Below are 20,156 nucleotides of genomic sequence, written 5' to 3'. Positions count from 1 at the left end.
ATTATCATAATGGAACATACTTACTTGCTTGTAATTTACCAAACTCTAAAGCAAACTACCAGTATAAATACAAACATACAGGTACATAAAACCAAGAACATTATTCAGGAGTAGGGTACAAACAGTAGAGTCACATCTCAAAGATGAATAAAAGACAATCTCTTTACATTAAGCAAAGAATAAATACTGATACATGAGACACAACATACAATGGTGTGTGACTTTTCCTAAAAGATAAATTTCACATATACAGCGTACACATATATAAGTAGTTAATTATTACTTCCTTCATAGAATTTTCTTTAGCTTGACTTCATTTAACTGCTGGCTTAAACAGCCCACAGTTGGTGCTTATCATAAGTTCATAGACCAATGTTATAAATTTTAAAAAAGTATCCCTTTCATGCATTTGATTTGCTTTTTAACTATTAAAAACCCAACTTCAAGACAAAATGAAGAACCCATTTTTCAGTCACTGAGAAGCTGGTTCAAATTAAAACAAACCTGCCCATTGCAAATCCTAATCCAAGTGATAAATTAAAGATCAGTTTACAAATGTAGCACTTTTCTAACCAATAATAATGAATTATCAATGCTAACTGAATTGATGCTTCTCGCTTCATTTATTTTTAAAACCAGTTCTATCATTCAAGAAATAAACCACATCAATCTAATAACCCACTCAATGAAGCAGAAAGCACATTGACTTGCTCTGCCAGAGCATGTTCCGCCTACATAATTCAATTGAGCATATCCTATTTTTTAATATCGTCTTGGACTGGTACTATGTATATCACAGCACTGTTAAGGCATGTCAAGAAATAGTAAATGAATAGGAAACTAAAAAGTGGAAAAGTAGATAAGAATACCTATTCTAAGAGGCATTATTTATACATTTTTAATTTTATAGAGTAGCATTCAGAAGTCCCTGTATATTGTTTTTAGACTAATCATGTTTAAATAAATTGCAATAGGTAACAGAGAATCAGAACAAAGGCAATTTCTCAGCACGTGATGTTATTATCAGGCAAATACAGGAAAAGAGATCAAATAAAACATTCATTTTAACGTCTGTAGTTTTAATTACAAAATATACTATAATCCATATACACAAACCGTTATGATTTACACACACGAAAATTCCTTACAAGTTTCATTCCACTTCAAGTTTCAAATAATACCACAAAGCACCCCTTAACTTCAGTATATGTACCAGCCATTCTTTAAAACTCACTACCAAGTGCTCACTCATTGCCAATATCAGCTACAAAGACAGCTATCTTTTACCCCTCAAAAGTTACAGGTGCAAAAAGCACTTCTCTACTCTATGCTGGAGTTGCGCTGGCAAAAGGCCTCAAAGATTTTTGAAAGAAAGGACCCCCATGGCTACAAGAAAGCATTGTGCTCTACAGCAGAGTCAAAGAAATCTAATATGCCCAACTTATTACTCACTACAATATAGAAACTACTTACCACTTTCTAATGTCAAGTGTAATAACCAAACTTGAACTTGTCTGTCAGATAATATTAGAACAAATATCAAAATACCCAATACAGGCTGAGTGCAACCCACCTCCCATGAGCTTTCCTTTTTACCCAAGAAGGCAGTGATAAGTCTAATTAAGCAATAGGGCAGGGGGAGGGGAAGAGGAAAGAGAATATAGGCAAATGTAGGCACATGTTTGTACATTACAATATGTTTCTTCATGTTTGTGATACTACAAGAGCTTGATATTCCAATTTAAGTCAAACAAGATGGTGGTGGGCTGTCAGAAGAGAAAACAAAAATGAGCATCTACTCTGTTAGGCATATTCACACATTATCTCAATCAGATCTGAGATATCTAATTCTTAGCTTGGGAAGCAGAGGACAGGAAGAGGGAGGGAAAAACAAGCAATGTTCTTGGTAGATGAAAACTGCTGAAATAAATTCATTTTCTTAATACTGATGTTTTCCTTAAATATAAACATTCAACTACCTTATCCCCTTTTTCCAAAAGAAAATACAATTATTCAAATATGAAAAGCACCACTCTTCAAGAGAGGGGGCTTTAAAACCCTGATTTAAATATATCTTGAGCATTCTATTTACGGGAGTATCCCATGGTCTTTCAATATTAACTTTACTGGGGAAACAGTCACTAACCAGTTACCACCCTTTTTTCTCTCTAGAACCTATGTCTTTGGCTAGGGGACTTTCTTTGTACACAGTCATTTTCTTGTTCTCTCCCCCATTTCTCTTGCCTACCCAAGCTCTTTTAAACAACCAGCCTCAGTACATCCTCAACTACCGCCACATAAATCGGATCTTGGAGATGCAGCACAGCTGATGAAATGTAAATGACCTCATTGCTAAGGCAGGGGGTGGGGAGGATTGTGTGCCAGCTCTCCAGATCAATTCCCAAGTTTATATTTTCACAAATCTTTTTATGTACAGTTTGATTTTTTAACATTTTAATGAGCAAAAAAGTGAATCTATAGTAGCCAGTCACCACAGTTAAAGTGCAGGGCATGAACTAGATCCCAGGAGGGAACCAGTCCACCATGTCACCACTGGCTTTAGGACATTCGCCACCTGGTTCCATGTCCCCAGGTTCCAACTCTTTTCATAATCAAAACACTGCTGACATTATAAACCCCAGACGGGTTTTCTAAAATCCCTCCCAATCAATATATCCAACACATAACTTATTGGAGACAACACTGAGCTCATTGATTAAGGTGAGTTCAGTAGCAAAGTTTTCAAAATAAATGAGACAGGAATACAGCATTCAACCCCTTTGTGTCACCAGACAATTTATGAAATAGGCAATTTCCAAAAGGGCTTTTCTAACAAAATATATGATACTTCATGTGGGAAGAAATAAGAGCAGAGGGGGCAGGGAGGAAATGTGGCAGAGACAGTTGCAAAAACCTTTCAGTTATGCATATATTAAAGGGGAGAGTGTAATAGAAAAGCAACATCTACAAAGCTCTGCCCACAAGGAGCTACCAAGCCTCAGAGTATGAACCAACATATGAAATTAACACATCTAATGCTGGATACACTTGCAAACGAAATTCAGAAATGAACTCCAGATTCATCTCTGTCTACTTTGGATTCATTTCACCCAATTCAAATTCTCATCTGGTCAGAAGGCCCATTAAGGGAATTTACTCCTATCTGGAGAAAGTAGATTATGTTCTCCTGACACTGAGCCATTTGCTCAAGAATCTAGTAAAGTTTTCAATTTATATTATCCATTATAGAATCCTATCTGGAAGCAAAACTTCAAAGACTAAATTCAGTGAAGTTAACTAAGATTATTAATAATGAGAAGGCTAAACCAATTCACCCTGAATTTGGGGTGCAAGGTGGGGGCATAGGGAATCCTGCAACAGCCGTCATTTTAGATGTCAAATACTCTGTTTTCATTGCTTCATTGAAACCTACAAACAAAAATTAGTTTTATTTGGCAGATGAAAACAACTGCCAGTCAAACACAGATATACACACCCCACAAATAAATGCCATCTTAAGATAAAAGCGCGGGCTGATTATAGTGTCCACTGGACTTACAGAATATTGGGAGATGAGGCATGTTCTCAATAGTTCAAAGGGAAAAAAATGTGTGCATAAAAACATTTAAATAAAGCAAAGGGATAGCTTGAATAAATGAACGTATTTTAAAATATGTAAAACCACAATTAGCCTCTTTGTGGCTTGCTGAAAGCTGATACAGCAGTTGATAATTTACTTTTATCCAAAAAAAAGAGAGTGAAGGAGGGAGAGGAGGGGAGACGGTAGGAGAACATTTCCTAGGTTTCTTATATTTAACTTACTTGTTCATTTCAAAATGTAGGTGTGTGAAGAAAAGATCAGTGGAGCTCAAATTCTAAAATATTCTGTTTAAATTTTTTTTAATAGCGTAAGGGAAATGCTGACCCTCTAAGTCCTGCAATAGAGAGCAATGCCACTGACTTGAAAGAAAAGCCTTTGATTGATGATCTTGAAATTCAAGTTGAAAGTTAAAAACAGAACACACATAAAACCCAAACATACAAAAAGCTACCAAAATTTCTACTTTAAGCCATTTCAAGTTAAAACCAGGGGCTCCAAGTGAAAGTTAACAAAGGTTTTAAATGCTTATGATTAAGGGTAAAGCAGTTGTTCTAGGAAGCTTAATTAGCACGAAGTTCAACAATGTTGATCAGAAGTTCCCTAATGTGAAAACCAGGAAATAAAATTTTTCTCCTTCACTGTAAGTGTCAAATCTAAGATCCATACTGTAATTATAACCAAATTTTTATTTTTTCAGTGCGAAAAAGAAGCTTTGAATAAAGGATTTTACAGAAAGGCCTTTCAACACCCAAACATAAAAGCCGGGTCAAGTTTCTAACAATGCTGCTCAAAAGCTGCAGAGTCTGCTTCCTTCCTTTGGTACATTTCAATATTTACCCCTCGTTTACTTTTTATAAACTTTAGTTAACTTGGGGTCATACATATAATTATGCTGATTTGTTTAATATCTAATATACAGAACCAATGTTGTAATTCCAAGATTAAATTATAATAAAGAAATTCATCACACCCTATGAATATGTATCATATAAACTTTATATATAGATTATCAAGGACATTAAGTGCAGAAGCGGAAGGCTTTCGGCAGCAGAAGAGCCACTTCTAAAACTACTTTTAAGTATAAATCTTCATGACCTTTGAAATTCAAAGTAAAAATATTGAATCTTATTTAAAAACTTTTTAAGACAACAAAGTTACTTTATCCTTTTGCATCCTTCCCTTTCTTCAAAAACCTCTTACCTAAAACAAAGTTGTTCATAATCATAGTTTCCAGGATTTCCTCTTACTAACTTTAATCCTTACAGCAAAGTGGTTGGAAATGAGAGAGCTATACTTATAAGGTCAATGTTAAATGCCAATAAAATTCTTAACACTTGTTTCCAATACTGCACTTCCAAAATGAACAAATGATTTGGTTACAATCTCTTACAATTGGTATTTGGTGGCATCAGTACTGTAATTCCTTGGACTCAACAGTAGTACTCTGAAATATCGTCTTGTTCGTTTCCCTACGTATTTTAATTCTTGTTATCTGAACATTTATGTGATCAATATTTCTAAAAAGAAGGGGGGGAAAGGGGACACAAGTCAGCACACAGCAAAGGAATAGGGTCCCAACAGTAAAATTGCAAACATGATTTCACTGAAGCAGCAGCTTGCCCTCAGGACGATACTATTAAAAAGAAAAGAAAAAAAAAAAAAGAGCACTGATAGAAATACTATTTTGTAAGCATATTAAAAGCTGTCAGCTTTTAAATATTTTAAATGCACACAAAAATGTGCACAGATGGGCAACTTTTCTGCTCACATTAGTCTAGAAAAAAAAATCTTTCATTATCAAGCTCAAAGTCCTTGAATTTTTTAAACTTAATTGTGCCTCTATTTCTTAGAATTCACACCCCAAGGCCAAAGCTTTCCTGCCACCAGTCCTTCAAATCTGACTTGGACATTACACGGGAGGAGGCTCCAAGCCTCCCTGAGGTCTCACTCCTTTTACAACACACGAAAAAGCAGTCGATAATGGGCCCATGCTGAATTCACTGCTCTCCACGTCTCCTCTTGGGACACAAGCCTAGCAGATGTGATAAAAACTGTGTCAGAGAAGTGGCTCTAGTTTGTGCCTTAATGACAACTTAAACCTCTAAACCAATACAACCAAAGGACTAACAGAACTGGCTGTTACCTCTCTCTCCTGCCAATCTTCGAATATCTCTGAACTAAATTAGCACCTCTACCCACAACTTCCCCTGCCACCCCACAAAATCCATTCTAATTCTAACAGATAAATGAATTCAGCAAACACATCGGTGGCACAAGTGTCTGGGCGCTGTGTGTGTGTGTGTGTGTGTCCTATAATTAAGCCTTAACACATATTTCATGTAGTTTATATTTTTCTCAAGGTATGATTGAGCATTCAGATGTCTTAAAGGACTGCCTGGTAAATTCCCTCTGATCATCACCCCAGTAACCATATTAACACACACAGCTGGTAGACTTATGGTTTCCAAAAAGTGCCTGAAGGTCTAAAAATTATTTTAGAAAGAAAAGAGATATTCTGAGTTATTGAAACATTCTAATTATTAAAATTTATACAGGAGAATGTTTTAAACAGTAGGTGGCTACACTTTTCTTTTAACTTGTAAGAACTCTTTGTCTTACCTAATGATATGGTACCAAAAAATAGATTTAAATGTGTACTTCTGATAACATTTTCTAAATTCTATAATTCAGCCTTCAGATGATAGGTCTTTTTACCCAGTATCTTGAAAGCCTATTCAGTCACAATTGCATACCCACTTAATCAGCAATCATTGTTCTGGGATGCAGGACTTTGTTGTCAAGACAAGCACCGAAACCTTAAAAAAATTTTTTTCAGAACTGGCATAAGAAAAAAGTGATCTTTGTCAGACAAGGACAAATTTATGCAAATCTTTTATAAACATTCACAAACATTTATTTAGCTTTTGAAATGTTGGCCTCATTTGAGAGCATGAAAATGAGGGGGAAGTAGGAAAACGCAAAGGACAGCTTAGAAGCTGGCACGCTACATAAATATTCAGAAGGAAGATTATAGGATTCATGTTAGGCTGTCTTAGGCTTCTCCAAAGTCCACACAGAATAGCAAAGAACAAAACTAACGAGAAGTACAGCAGATGTTAGACAATGCATCAGCCTCTTTTCCTCTCTCACTTAGCTATACTTGGACGCTTTTATATTTTCTTTCAATATGGTTAGGTCATTCAAGGATTCTCCTATAGACTCTGTATTGTGGCTACAGATCTATAAGCTGAAGGTCTGTCAGCTTTCCAAAAGTTTCCAATGAAAAGGCATTATGCAAATGCTACCTCTCTTACCCTCTTTCAGGGGGGAAAAAAGCCTCCAGTATGCAGTCATCAGAGTATTGGAAGCCCCAGCCTTCATTTCTGTATAGCTGTGTTTGCCTCAGGGCCACGCTGCTTGTTTTGACAGTGGATCCCCCTAGATAGTTGGGATTAGTCGAGCTTGTTTAGATAAACTTGAAATCAAGGCCTTCTCTAGGTAGACAGCTAGATGTAGCTACCGAGTTTCCAGCTGCCTCTTCCTTTCATCCCAAAACAACTGCAGATTCACAGCAGCTATCACAGCCACAGGCGATGCCACATACATAAGTACAAAATTAAAGGCTGCTAAAAGAAGCCTTTGTAAGTCTTAGTGCTAAAATAAGGAATCTGTACTGCTTGGTTTATACAAATTATTCTAGCACTACCAGTATGGAGCTGAAACATCAGTTAACAAGGCCTATTAATCAAGGTTCCTAGCTTCTTCTCATAGACAGGATCATAGTTTGGTAATATGCCTAACCTTCTGCTTATTAGCTCTTGTATGAGAATAATAGCTTAAAATGTTGAAAAGGAAACAATAGGCTTTATTTATCCAGTGGCAGGGGATGTTATACACCATCAATAAACACTGTGAACGGAATATGAAAATCAAATGTAAATATCAAATGCGCCTTTGAGAGAGAATTATTTAGCAATTGATTAGACAGGGTCTCGCTCAATAGTCATCTCCAATTACAGAATCGTTTGAAATTAACTTTTATTTCCTACAACTTGCAGATTCTGATAGAAAGATACAAGGAATTAAGATGGAAGAAATTTTATACTCAGAACAGATTGATGACATCTCATTACAAAGACAGCACGTCATATAAAACACCACTGAAATAAAAAAATGACAGAATTCAAAAAGTTTTCTAAAATCTAACGCTCAAGGATTTTAATATTTTGCACCTAGAAAAAAAGTCTCTTCAGAGGGCCAGCAAAGAAATTAATTCAATCCCACATGTTTGGTTTTACTTTGTATATCTTGCTCCAACATATAGATGCTAGTGTTTACCTGGGGCTGCCTGGGATAAACTAAACACAACAATGGTACCAGAATAGGTTCGAGCACTTTCCAGAACTACTCTGAGATACCACACAGTACGGAAGTCCTTCTGCCCCCTGACTGTACTGTCAAGTCGTACAAGGCAGTTTTCAATCAAACAATGCACGTATCACCACTGAAAATGTGTTCTCATGATTCAACAGTAAGTCATTATTTAAACAAAAATCCCTACAACATTCAAGACATTCTGGAATTGCAGACATCAATTGAGCTTTTCCTATGAAATTTTGGGTTCATGTGCAACTTACAACCTGAAGAATGGGTGACCACACCTCCTCTCCAAAGGGCCAAATTGTAAATATTTTAGGTTTTGCAAGCCACTTAGGGTCTCTATCATATATTCTTCTCTATTTTTTTTTTTTTTTTACAACCCTTAAAAAGAGTAAAAAATCATCTTATCTCACAGGCCATAGCAAAAACATCCCCAGGCAGAATGCAGCCAACTGGCTGTAGTTTACCAACCCTGATCTAGAGTGTTAAGGGGCCTAGTCAAACAACATAACCCAAACAAACTCATCGATACTCAAAAACTAAAATTCAAAAATCCCTAGACGGTAAAATGCCCATGCCAATTATGCTGGCTCTTCGGTGATCCAACAATTCACATGTGATTGTTGCTAAATAGCCAAATGCTTATTGCAAACAAACATGCTTTTGCTTTTTTCAGAAAATTTTTTAAAGTGCAAAGGATTTAAAATGAAACACATTTCTACTACCCAGAATTCGTAACTGTTTTGTGGCATGGACTCCTCATAGAAACAATTCCCTCTTAGATTAATAGTTCACTTCCACAGGTGAGATCCAGGGTTTTTCTCGACAGATACATGAATTCACGCTCTCTGGATTATTGAGAACTCTTCAATTTGAGATTTGTTTTGCTTATGATATTTTTAAAAGCAGTAATAAAGGAGGAGAAGGCCCTGGTGCTGTATTCAAACACATCATTTGTCCACCATTGTTCCGTTAGATGAAGAACATAAAAGGGCCTCTTCTTGCCTCTCTCACTATTTGATATCAACTCCTTTCCCTTAAATGTGTTTCCCAAAATCATCATCTTCCTTTTCTTCCTGCATCCTCCTCTATTAATAGTTTCTCTACACTTTAGTTTCAATTATCAGCACTAGGTAAATGACTCTCAAATTCATGTCTTCACTTCAGAACCACTTTTCCAGCTCCAGGCTCCTAGTCCAACTGCCTGCTGGACATTTCTGCAGGCACTTCAAGCTCAACACGTCTAAAATCCAGACCTGTCATCTAGGTTACTGGTACACTGCCGCTTGCTAATCCCTTTCACCTCATCAAAACAAGAAAGGAACTCAGACCACCACTAATACTTGCTGGGAGACTGATGATCCGTTTATGGGACTTAGATTCGAATATTTGCCACCGTTGTTCAATTTCAAGATAGCCCTCTGAAGAAAAGTTTCTGATTGCTTAAAATCTTAGAAGGCAGGGGACAAGGAAGTCCCTGAAATCAAGTACTACATTTCAAAATCATTTTAGAAAACCAACATATTTCCCTAAGCAAGATAATATATTTAGTACCAGACAATGTGCTAGAGGCCAGGGATAAGGCAGTGACGAAGCAAGATGTGGTCCCTGTCCACATGGAGTTTACAATCTACTTGGAAGGACAGAAGCTATAAAAATGAACATATGGATACATAACTCAAACTGCCACAGGAACTGCAAAAGAATGGAGTGCTGTAGACAAAATAGCAGGGGCCTGAATTTAGATGAAAGGGGCAAGAAAGGCCTCCAGGGAAGTGACACTTTGAGCTAAGACTTGAGTAACCAACAGGTATCCACCAGGCAAAGATTGGGAGAAGAATAGGAAGAGGGAAGCAGAAGTAATAACATGATAACAAAAGCCCCTGGCACATTCCAGGAACTTAAAAGCAACCCAGCCTGTTGGAGCAGAGGAGGTGAGGGAGAGAATGGAGGATGAAGCTAGACAGGTTGGCAAGGGCCAAATCATTCAGGACATTATAGGGCAGGTTAAGGAGTCTGGGCTTTATTCTAATACATTGGAAGTCACTGAAGGGTTTGGATCCTTTTACATCCTGCTTGCAGGTGACTTTCTAAACCCTGCATCTTCCCCCAAGTCTTCCAGACTCCAGGTGGACTCAGAGGCTATTCTCAGTGAACTTATCACCCCAATACTGTTCTTATCATTCTATCAACAAACTTACCATAATCTCAGGGCCCTACATTTCTACAGGAGGGGAGAAGACATCCCACTGGGTGCCCATCAGGCCTCCAGGGAGGAATAGGAGCCTTACACAATAACTTTAATAATAACCCTGGCAACAGGGAGTGTGGCTGTGGTCAAAGAGAACAACAAAGAAACTGCAGCCATTTTGAACAGGACCATCCTAAATATCTCTTCAAAACTTGCTTCCTTATATCTGGTATTTTTTTGAGCTCCCAAAGTCCATTTTCCTGTATACAGAGAAAGCATGTGTGACTTTGTATTACAATAATCTACTGTATATCATTAAATCTAAGAAGCCATTGATTATAAAACTATTATTTTTAAGTATCACTAGGGGAAAAAAATGCTACAATTAAAATGATATACCATTGACTGTAAGATGCATTCCAATTTCAGAGATGCTAAAATGCGTATCTTGGAAGTGAGAAGATACATGTACAGGTCTGCCTTCCCCACTGAGTTAAGAAAGGCGGGGATTATACCCACTGTCAGTGTTGAGCCGAGTACCTGGCACATAGGAAACATCCAGTGAATGATGGTGCTGAAAAAAATGACTGGATGATAGTCTGGAGAGTTAGAAGGGAAAAAAGTAACATTAACTGAGCACTTACTATTGCCAAGTACTATGCTAACAGTCTACATGCCTTCTTGTTTAATTGTCATAGGAACCAGTGCGACATGGGCCAAAGCACAGACTTAAATTGATCAGAGACTCAAACTTTAAGGTTAATATTTATTCTTGACATAAAAAAATGAAAGGAACAGAGAAGACTATCAAAATTTGTAAAAATGTAATATTAGTCATTTCTGTCAAAGGCTTATCATTTATACCTAATTACATTTTTGCCTACTAATATATGAATTATGCATATAAAGTATCTAAATTGACTTATGTAAGTCTCTTCTGATTATGAAACTAATCTATTGAGCATTTCTTTTGTTCCTCACAGATCAATAGTCATCTTTTCTCAGGGTGCAGGGGTGGTTAAGTGACAAGTGGAAAGGGACTAATAAAGCAGCTACTATATGTCAGGTCTTGTGCTGGAAGTTTTACATATGCTCAATGACCCTGCCAGTAATCTTATGCAGGTATTATCACCTTCTTATAGATAAAATGAACCTTGAGACCTGAGTAAAATTATTTTCAGGTAGATTGGTAAAGTAACTTGTCTATGTATTCAAAAGAGAGGTTCTCAATCTCCAGCCCTATGTGATTAGTCTTCTGTCTCACAGTCGCAAACACTCAGAGAGCTAAGATTGTGCCATGTGGAACGAAGCTAAAGACTCCCTCCCACCTCACTTTCCAACCGCAGCAGTGGGGTGGAAGACTTGTGAGGTTCTGACATAGGGTCCCCCCCTTAGGGCAGGGTAACCTCACATACCAGTTTGCCCAGAACATCCCAGTTATGCCCATGATTTTTGTGTAATTATAATGCTCCCTTCAGTCTCAAAAGTATATTGGATTGGATACCGCGGTTACCAGAGAGAAGGAAAACCATGGCTTGTCTGAAGGTGACAAAAGAATAAATAGCTGTTTTTTCTGCCTTATGCTGGGAAATTGGAAAGTGGTGTTAGAAGAGGAGTTAGTTTTATCACTTGACTCCAGACTCTTTATCCATAGTAAGGACTTATCTACATTCTAGGACTTAATACAAGATCAGATCGTGGAAGCATCAAAACCCTCTCTTCTTTTTCCCCCCTTATGCTACATCAGAAAACATTCATTGGCCGGGCGCGGTGGCTCACACTTGTAATCCTAGCACTCTGGGAGGCTGAGGCGGGTGGATTGTTTGAGCTCAGGAGTTCCAGACCAGCCTGAGCAAGAGCGAGATCCCGTCTCTACTAAAAATAGAAAGAAATTAATCAGACAACTAAAAATATATAGAAAAAATGAGCCAGGCATGGTGGCACATGCCTGTAGTCCCAGCTACTCGGGAGGCTGAGGCAGAAGGATCACTTGAGCCCAGGAGTTTGAGGTTGCTGTGAGCTAGGCTAACACCACGGCACTCACTCTAGCCCCGGCAAAAGAGTGAGACTCTGTCTCAAAAAAAAAAAAGAAAAGAAAACATTCATTGAACTAGACAAATTCAGATATTATGCATTATGACTACTTTTCCTGCCAATTCCACAAAGTTAGTACTATGTCTTCATTTTATAGAAGAAGAAAATAAAGTGGAAAACATAATGCATTTGCCCAAAGTGACATATCCAAAGTCAACCTCACATAACATGGGGATATTTGCCTTCTAAATTTTCTATGGGCCGAACATATCAAAAAAAAAAAAAAATCACTTAAAAAATTTAAGGGGGGGATGACATTTCTTAGTAACTGAGACATGAATAATGAAAAGTATTTCCAGCTGCCATTAAATCTGTGTATTATAACAGATGCTTTTTAAAAATCCAAAAATATTTCTCAATTTGCCAGGGGTTTAGGTACCCAGAAATGATACGTTATCTGGCAGGTTGGAAGAGTGCTCTGATTAAAAATAACATTCTCAACAATTTATATTAATAGGTTATACTTTTAAAACTAGATGTTACATAAAGAGGCATCACGTTCAAAATACATTCAAATACATGAATCTTAAATGCCTCTGGTTAAGTCTCTGTTAGGTAAGGTGGGATTTAATACACGAATTAATATGTTTTGGTTTATCCTACCTAGTTCAGATTCTGAGCCCAAAGATCACAGTATGAACAGTTATTTATTATTATACATCAAATATTTGGCCTAACATCCATGCACAGCGCAAAGTCCTAGAGAATTGGACATGAAGCAGGCAAGAATCTCTGACTTTCTGCCTGGGAACAGGAGAGGACACATAAACAATGTATATAAAGTATTTAGGTTTTCTGATAGAAATAGGGTAAAGGTAAAAGGGAGGTATTATCAAGTCTACCTGGGGGATGTGAAAGACTCCTCAGAGGAGCCGACATTTGAGCTGACTTATGAAAAATGAATCAGTATTTACTAGACAAAGAGGCTAGATAAGAATATTACAGGGATAAAAGCAACATGAAACATTATATCATATAATTTACAAGGTTGATATGTGAGTAAATGATCTTTGATAAGCTCAATTGTCTTTACAAGGCAATCTCAATTATTTTATAAATACCTTTTCATCTCTACCCACCAACCCCCCACCTGCTATATGTGCAAGTCCACACACACACACACACACACACACATACACACACTAGCCCACAGTCTGGGCTTCACATTATACCACATTTGAAATCCAAAACTGACCAGAGTTACACAGTTTGAAATTATGATAGCCAGAGGAATCTTAATCCTACTATATTGCATGTAAGTACTTTTAAAATGAAAGCTACTACAGTTACACAAAATACTATATACAACCAAAAGGGCTCATTTCCAAGGGCTGTGGTATCCACTACTAAATTTCTGAGGTTTTGAACATGGGAATCTTAACATATGGATTTCACAACTGGAATAAAATAAAGAAAAATTATTTGAAGCCCCTTTATCACCATTTAAAGAGTTTTTATATTCTCAGTACATTTTCGAACATAAATATTTAGGAACTGTTTCTGTATCTTTTTTTTTGAAACAGAGTCTCACTCTGTCACCCAGGCTAGAGTGCAGTGGTATGATCATAGATCACTACTGCCTTGAACTCTTGGGCTCAAGCGATCCTCCCACCTCAGCCTCCCAAGTAGCTAGGACTACCGGAATGTGCCACCACGACAAGCTATTTTTTTTTTTAATTTTTTGTAGAGATGAGGTCTTGCTATGTTGCCCAGGCTGATCTCAAACTCCTGGGCTCAAGCAATCCTCCCGCCTGAGCCTCACAAGTGCTGGGATTATAGGTGTGTGCAACTGTGTCTGGCCTGTATCTCTGCTTGACAAAGTACTCTCTCTCATTTTCATGACTTCTCTAAATTTTGTTCAGAAACAGTGTGGATTTAGAAAGGGAAGGTTTTCCAGAATTCTTCCACGGATCGGTCTGAAATTCTAGAGGCAAAGGTTCTCGTACACAACCCTAACACCTGACAAAACGAAGGCATCAAAACAGGGTTACCCTGCTACCTTTAGTCTATTCCTAATAATAGTAGAGACAATATTAATTATTGATTATTAGGTGTCAGATGTTATTCTAAACATTTCCCACATTTCAAATCACTACACCCCTCATAACAATCCTATAAGGTCTTTACTATGACTATCTCTAGTTAACAGGTCAGGAAATTAAATCCCAAAATGGTAAATTCCTGTAAATGGCAGAGCTAGGATTAAAACCCAAACAGTCTGGCTCCAAAATCCATGCTCTTAATCACCACTATCATGCCTCTGCACTCTCCTTTCTGGAATCTTAACTCCTTAGCAATTAAGCCTGTATCACACCTCATATTATTCACTGAGCTCCTAATTTATCCTAGCTGCTAAGAGGGGTTTCTAACACTGGCTATAGCCATTCCTACACTTGAAGAGTTCACAGATTGACAAAGAGACAGACATACAAACAATACAACATAAGGAGTGAATGTTCCAAAGTGCTCTCCAAGAGCTGAGGATAGAGTGACTAATTCAGTTAGGGCAAGTTTCACAGAGAAGGTGATACAAGCAGTACAAACAGAAGTATACTGGGGTAGGGGTTGGGGGACAAAAGGGAGAAAAACATTCCAACCATAAAAACAGTTTGGGCAGGAATATGCAGGAGGGAAATATCGAAGCATACTGGGAAATGGGAGGTGTTCTATGACTGGGCTGGAGGTGGCAGGAGACTAGGCGAGAGTTTGGGTCAAAGATTGTGATGGGACTTAAATCCAAGTTAAGAAATCATGGTTGGGATGTGGCAAAGTCATAGCATGTAACCAAAATATTTGTGCCCCCATAATTTAATGAAATAATGAAATAAAAAAAATTAAAAAAAAAAAAAAGAAATTTGGAGATCTTGAAGGTGCCAGGGAACCATCAAGAGTTTTGACTAAAAAGAAATGGTATGATTTGATTTAGGTTTTAGATATCTCCAGCCATTTTAAGAAGGGTAGTGACTACAGGGTCATTGGATTATAGGCCATTGGGAAGAGTCCGTATGAGAGAAGCTTCAAGTGTGAATGAAGAGGGAAACAGAAGAAACAGGATGGACAAGAGAGCAGTTTAAGAAGGATAATGAACAGGACTTGGTGAGTACAGACTTGTACATGCAAAGAGCAACAGGGACTGATTATACAAGGCTAAAGATAAGACAGAGACTACAGCTCGCAAAAGCAGACGTAGCCTACTCAGTCATAATCACTGCATAGCTCACTAGAAACAAGACCATCCAATAGTACTCATAGACACCTAAAATTTAGTGGGGCTTTTTGGGAGCCAGAACCAAACCAAAAGAATACTTCTCATAAAAATGTGTAAGTAAGGATTGCATAATTACCATTTCCCAGAGTCAGATTCAAATAAGTAGTAGTACAACATAGCTGTATAGCTTGGCATGCTTTCAGAAAGAATGGCTCAAAAAGAATGTGTCTTTTTAATGAGTTCCTTCTATATAACTGTAACAGCTGGGGAGTGACCAAATTGGGAAGAAACCTTCAACTTAAAAGAAGAGTTTTAAGTCAGAAAATGTCTCAGTTTTTCAAATGAGTTCCACTAAATGTTTAAGGTTCAAATACCTTTTCATTAAGAAGCCAGTTCAATCCTATCCCATTCTTAAATTTACCCTTCTCTGGAAATGGGGAAAAAACTCAGGATATGGACATTGTAGAACAGCACCTCTTACATACAAAGCGGTTTTTCTTCGGCAAACACTTTAAAAAGCACTTTGACATTTGTCCAAAATGATAAAGTTGACTTGTAACAACACAGAGAAAAATAAGAAGCAACACCTGATAGATTATTTTTTACCCATCCATGAATCTATACTCAGAAAACATTTAAAGTAGCCAATCGTGGACCACGGGACACTTTACAATATATACAAAGAAGCAGATGTTCAATCTGGGATGCATTTATACATCTGCAATCAATGAATCTTCTAGAAATCTGTAATACAGTCCACAAAAATAGCCACAATCGGTGGCAATCGTGGATACTGATGTGCCACTTCAAGAAAGCTGCTTCAGCAGGGTGCTTTGTTGCTATCATGCAAACAATCAGCTCTCAAGCCTTAGGGCCTGAAGAGATTGAGAGTTTATACCTGTGGATGAGAAAATTACATTTCCACCTATGATTCTAGACTGCCAAGTTACTAAAACATATGGAAAGTGACCTTTTTCAGCAAGAGGTTGAAAAACCCAAGAATCAACAGTGAATCCTGGAAAAGTACACATCTGAAACAAACATAAAAGATGATCTTCTTTAAGGGTAGCTCCAAGACTTTCCGCCTGGGTTTCTCTATACCATTCGTTAACCTTATTAACTTCTGTGGCTTCACATGACAAAGAACAAGAAATTGCAGGAACGTGATCATGGAGGCACTACCACCCAAAGGTCCTGGTTTTCAGAGACATTCCCAATTTCAGGTGTTCTGACTATGCCATTGGTCCACAAACCATCAAAACACCCTAGACATGCATTACACTTATAGCCTAGTAGACAGCAATTTGCTTCAAGAAGAGAGATTAAATCTATTTCCTCTCTCTTCCTCTTTACCTGGTACAATAATATCTGGCTCAAAGTTTGAAGACAGTATACTTAATCTCTCACTCAATGCACAAAATCAAACCTTATCTCCCAAACTGTTTTTGCCACCAAAATCAGACATGAAGGGAAAAAATCAGAAAATGTAGTCACTTGTAACTGTACGTTGGTCTCTTTAAGAGCAGGTTGTGGAGCCATTTTAAAATGGGATCCATTTGACCCTTATATAGGCAAATCCTTTGGATAAGATTCAAATAAATTCACAAATTCTGTTCCATGGTATACAGTGTCATACAAAGTTTCGAGATCAAAGGTGACCTCACCATTTAAAGTGAATCTAATGTGGATAGGCTGTATGAGTAGGCTGGAAGCATGGCAGCACCTACTTTGGAGAAGAATGGCAAAAACAAGAAAGCTCAACAGTTTCCAAGAGAAATGGGATACATCCAAGTCCAATGCCATTCTTTGTGAGCTTGGTGAATACAAACCCAAAATCTCAATTCCAATTTGAAGATCTATGGCTAAAACAAATTACTATAGAAAAAGTGGGAGAACCTTTATGGAATCAATGTCACATTTTATACAGATTAGGCACACTGCTGCTTATGTTCTCCTGCCTAATAAGGATGGAAAAAAAAACAAATTTTATTATTTTACGCTTTGCAGAAATATTAAATGTGTGTCATGTTATACAACATCGGTACAACGAGGCTTCCTTTCATAGTAACAAAAAAATTTAAGAGCCATGGATTATATCTGTAATTTTCTTACTAAATAGTATTCTTTCTATGAATCAGGGTATGAACAAGTTTTACAGTAAAAATGTTTTGTCTCCAGCTAATCAAAATTTAGGAGAAAATAACATGAAAGTTTTCATACACAAGAGCTCAACCAAAAGAATGAGATAATCATCAACAAACAAGTGATATATCCTGTTTAAATATTATCTCTATTGTCTTTCTAATCAGATCTTCCAATTGATTTACATAGGTTATATTGTAACTATGAGCTTAAGAAATGTTTTCTTTTAGAGCATACCTCAAGCACGAACAGATGAAAACTCCATATTTAAGCAATTACATGCAATTCAGAAATGCCAATTTCCATCACAATTAGCCTGAGTTATGCAACATATTTTTGTTCCTTTTTAGTATATAGTTGATATATGTTTTTATAATTTGTTTAACTGCCTATAGTGAAATTTTGAAATCACATAGGCAATATAAAACCATAAGAGAAAGGGCACCTTTTTATTTTTCCCAATGTACCATGTTTCTACATTGCTTATAGAGCTTGGACAAGAAACACTGTTAGTTTCTATATAAAGATTTCCATAAAATTTTTACAGTTTCTATAAATGCATAAAGATTGTTGGTTTCATTATAACCTCTGCTTCAGTGCCAGTGGAAAGAAAAATTACCTGCAACTCTAAACAGCAATCTACATATACAGGGGTGGGTAAGTATGCTCAGACATCTCTTTTAGAGCTCTAAGACATTCACTGTATTTCATCAAAAAATACATAAGCACACTGGAGAAGCAACTTCTAGCACACTCAACTCTAATTGCCACTCTTAGAACAAATAGGCTTTAAAAAGTACAACTGTGAGAACAAATTATTATATTAAGTCTACCTGTTTTAGTACTAGAAGTAATCATATTATAACTAATATGTTTTAAAATGGTATCTGCAATGCCCTATTATACTTGACACATTACAAGACTATTTATGGAAATCTTCTCTCTAATGGGTTACTATATCTTTATTCCAAACTATCCCATACTGTACATAATTACTAAAGGCTCCTGTTTTTTAATCTGAAAAATTATATAATGTTTTGAAGCCAAAAATGAGATTTTGATGACAGTGGTGACCATAATTTGCTAACATGTTAATTAAACTATCCTCTTTTCCCTTAATTCAATTAGTATTCATTAAAATTGCACTAATCACAATAAGTTTTACCAATTATTTCCATAATTATGAATGAACACAGTAAACATAGTAGAATAATTATTAATCCACTTAATTAACTACAAGACTGTTTTCAGCAGGGAAGGATATTCATGTTTTTCTTATTTTTAATGTCTGATTGACATGTTGATATCTTTGAGAAACCATTTCTAAAAATGAAAGAAATATTAGGTCATTAAATGTAAAATGTCCACTTTCAAATCAAGAGTTTAGTTATCTCAAACAAGAAGCAGTACAATTAATCAAAGTATGCACCTACACTATCAACACAGTTTTGCCATCTTAACGGTAGCTTGCTTATGCCAGCAGCGAAGAAGCCTGGAGAGCAAGTGACGTTTTCCCCAGCTTGTTGAGAATTGAATATTTTTCCTTGCAAGAAGTGGTCCAAAGCCTGGAAGAAGTGGTAGTCAGTTGGTGCAAGGCCTGGTGAATACAGTGGATGACAGAGAGTTTCCAAGTCCAGCCTCTATAGTTTGAGCAGCATTGTTTGGATGACATTGTCTTGCAAGAGGATTGGCCTGTCTCTGTTGACCAATCTCAGCTACTTAATGGCAAGCATCCTCATCGTTTCATCCAACTGGTTGCAGTAGACATCCGTTGTCATTGACTGAACAGGTTTCATGAAGCTATAGTAGATAATACCAGCACTGGACACCAGACAGATACCATTAGCTTTTTTTGATGAATATTCGGTTTTGGACTGTGTTTCGGCACTTCATCTTCATCCAACCATTGTGCCGAATGCTTGCAACTGTCAAAAAGAATCCGTTTTCATTGCATGTAACAATATAGTGTAGAAAGAGTTCACCTTTATGTCATGATAGCAAAGTAAGGCAAGCTTCAAGACAATTTCTCTTCTGATGCTCGTTTAATTCACATGAAACCCATCTATCCAGCTTCTTTACTTTGCCGATTTGTTTCAAATGGTCCAATATTGTTGGAATAGTAATGTCAAACTTTGCTATTAATTCACATGTCAGTTGAGATGGATTCACTTCCACTACAGCTTTCAGCTCATCATTATCCACCTTGGTCTCAGGTCGCCCACATGGCTCATTTTCAAGATTAAAATCACTAGAACAGAACTTCTCAAACCATCAGTGTACTGTGTGTTCATTAGCCACATCCTTACCAAACACTTTGTTGATATTTCAAGCTGTCCGCACAGCATTGGTTCCACAACGGAACTCATATTTGAAAATAACACGAATTTTTACCTTATCCATGGTTTCACAAAAATTGCTCTAAAAAAAACTTGAAAGATAATCACAAGCCAAAACATGTGTTTGAAAGACTGAGGATGTACCTTCACAATAAAAATAAAACAAGAAATGTCAAAGTGAAATGTCAGAGAATTCAACTGTCA

General features: G+C 36.9%; 1 protein-coding gene across 1 annotated transcript in view; it reads right to left on the bottom strand.

The window, feature by feature from the left end:
- DENND1A (DENN/MADD domain containing 1A) overlaps window positions 1–20,156 on the bottom strand; it is a 567,888-nt gene that overhangs the window by 370,210 nt on the left and 177,522 nt on the right. The window lies entirely within an intron of this gene.

The sequence above is a fragment of the Propithecus coquereli genome, unplaced genomic scaffold (genome assembly GCF_000956105.1).
Source record: "Propithecus coquereli isolate 6110/MARCELLA unplaced genomic scaffold, Pcoq_1.0 Scaffold89, whole genome shotgun sequence".
Taxonomy (NCBI): domain Eukaryota; kingdom Metazoa; phylum Chordata; class Mammalia; order Primates; family Indriidae; genus Propithecus; species Propithecus coquereli.
Note: the sequence above shows the minus strand (reverse complement) of the source record. Positions and strands in the feature narration are given on the sequence as shown.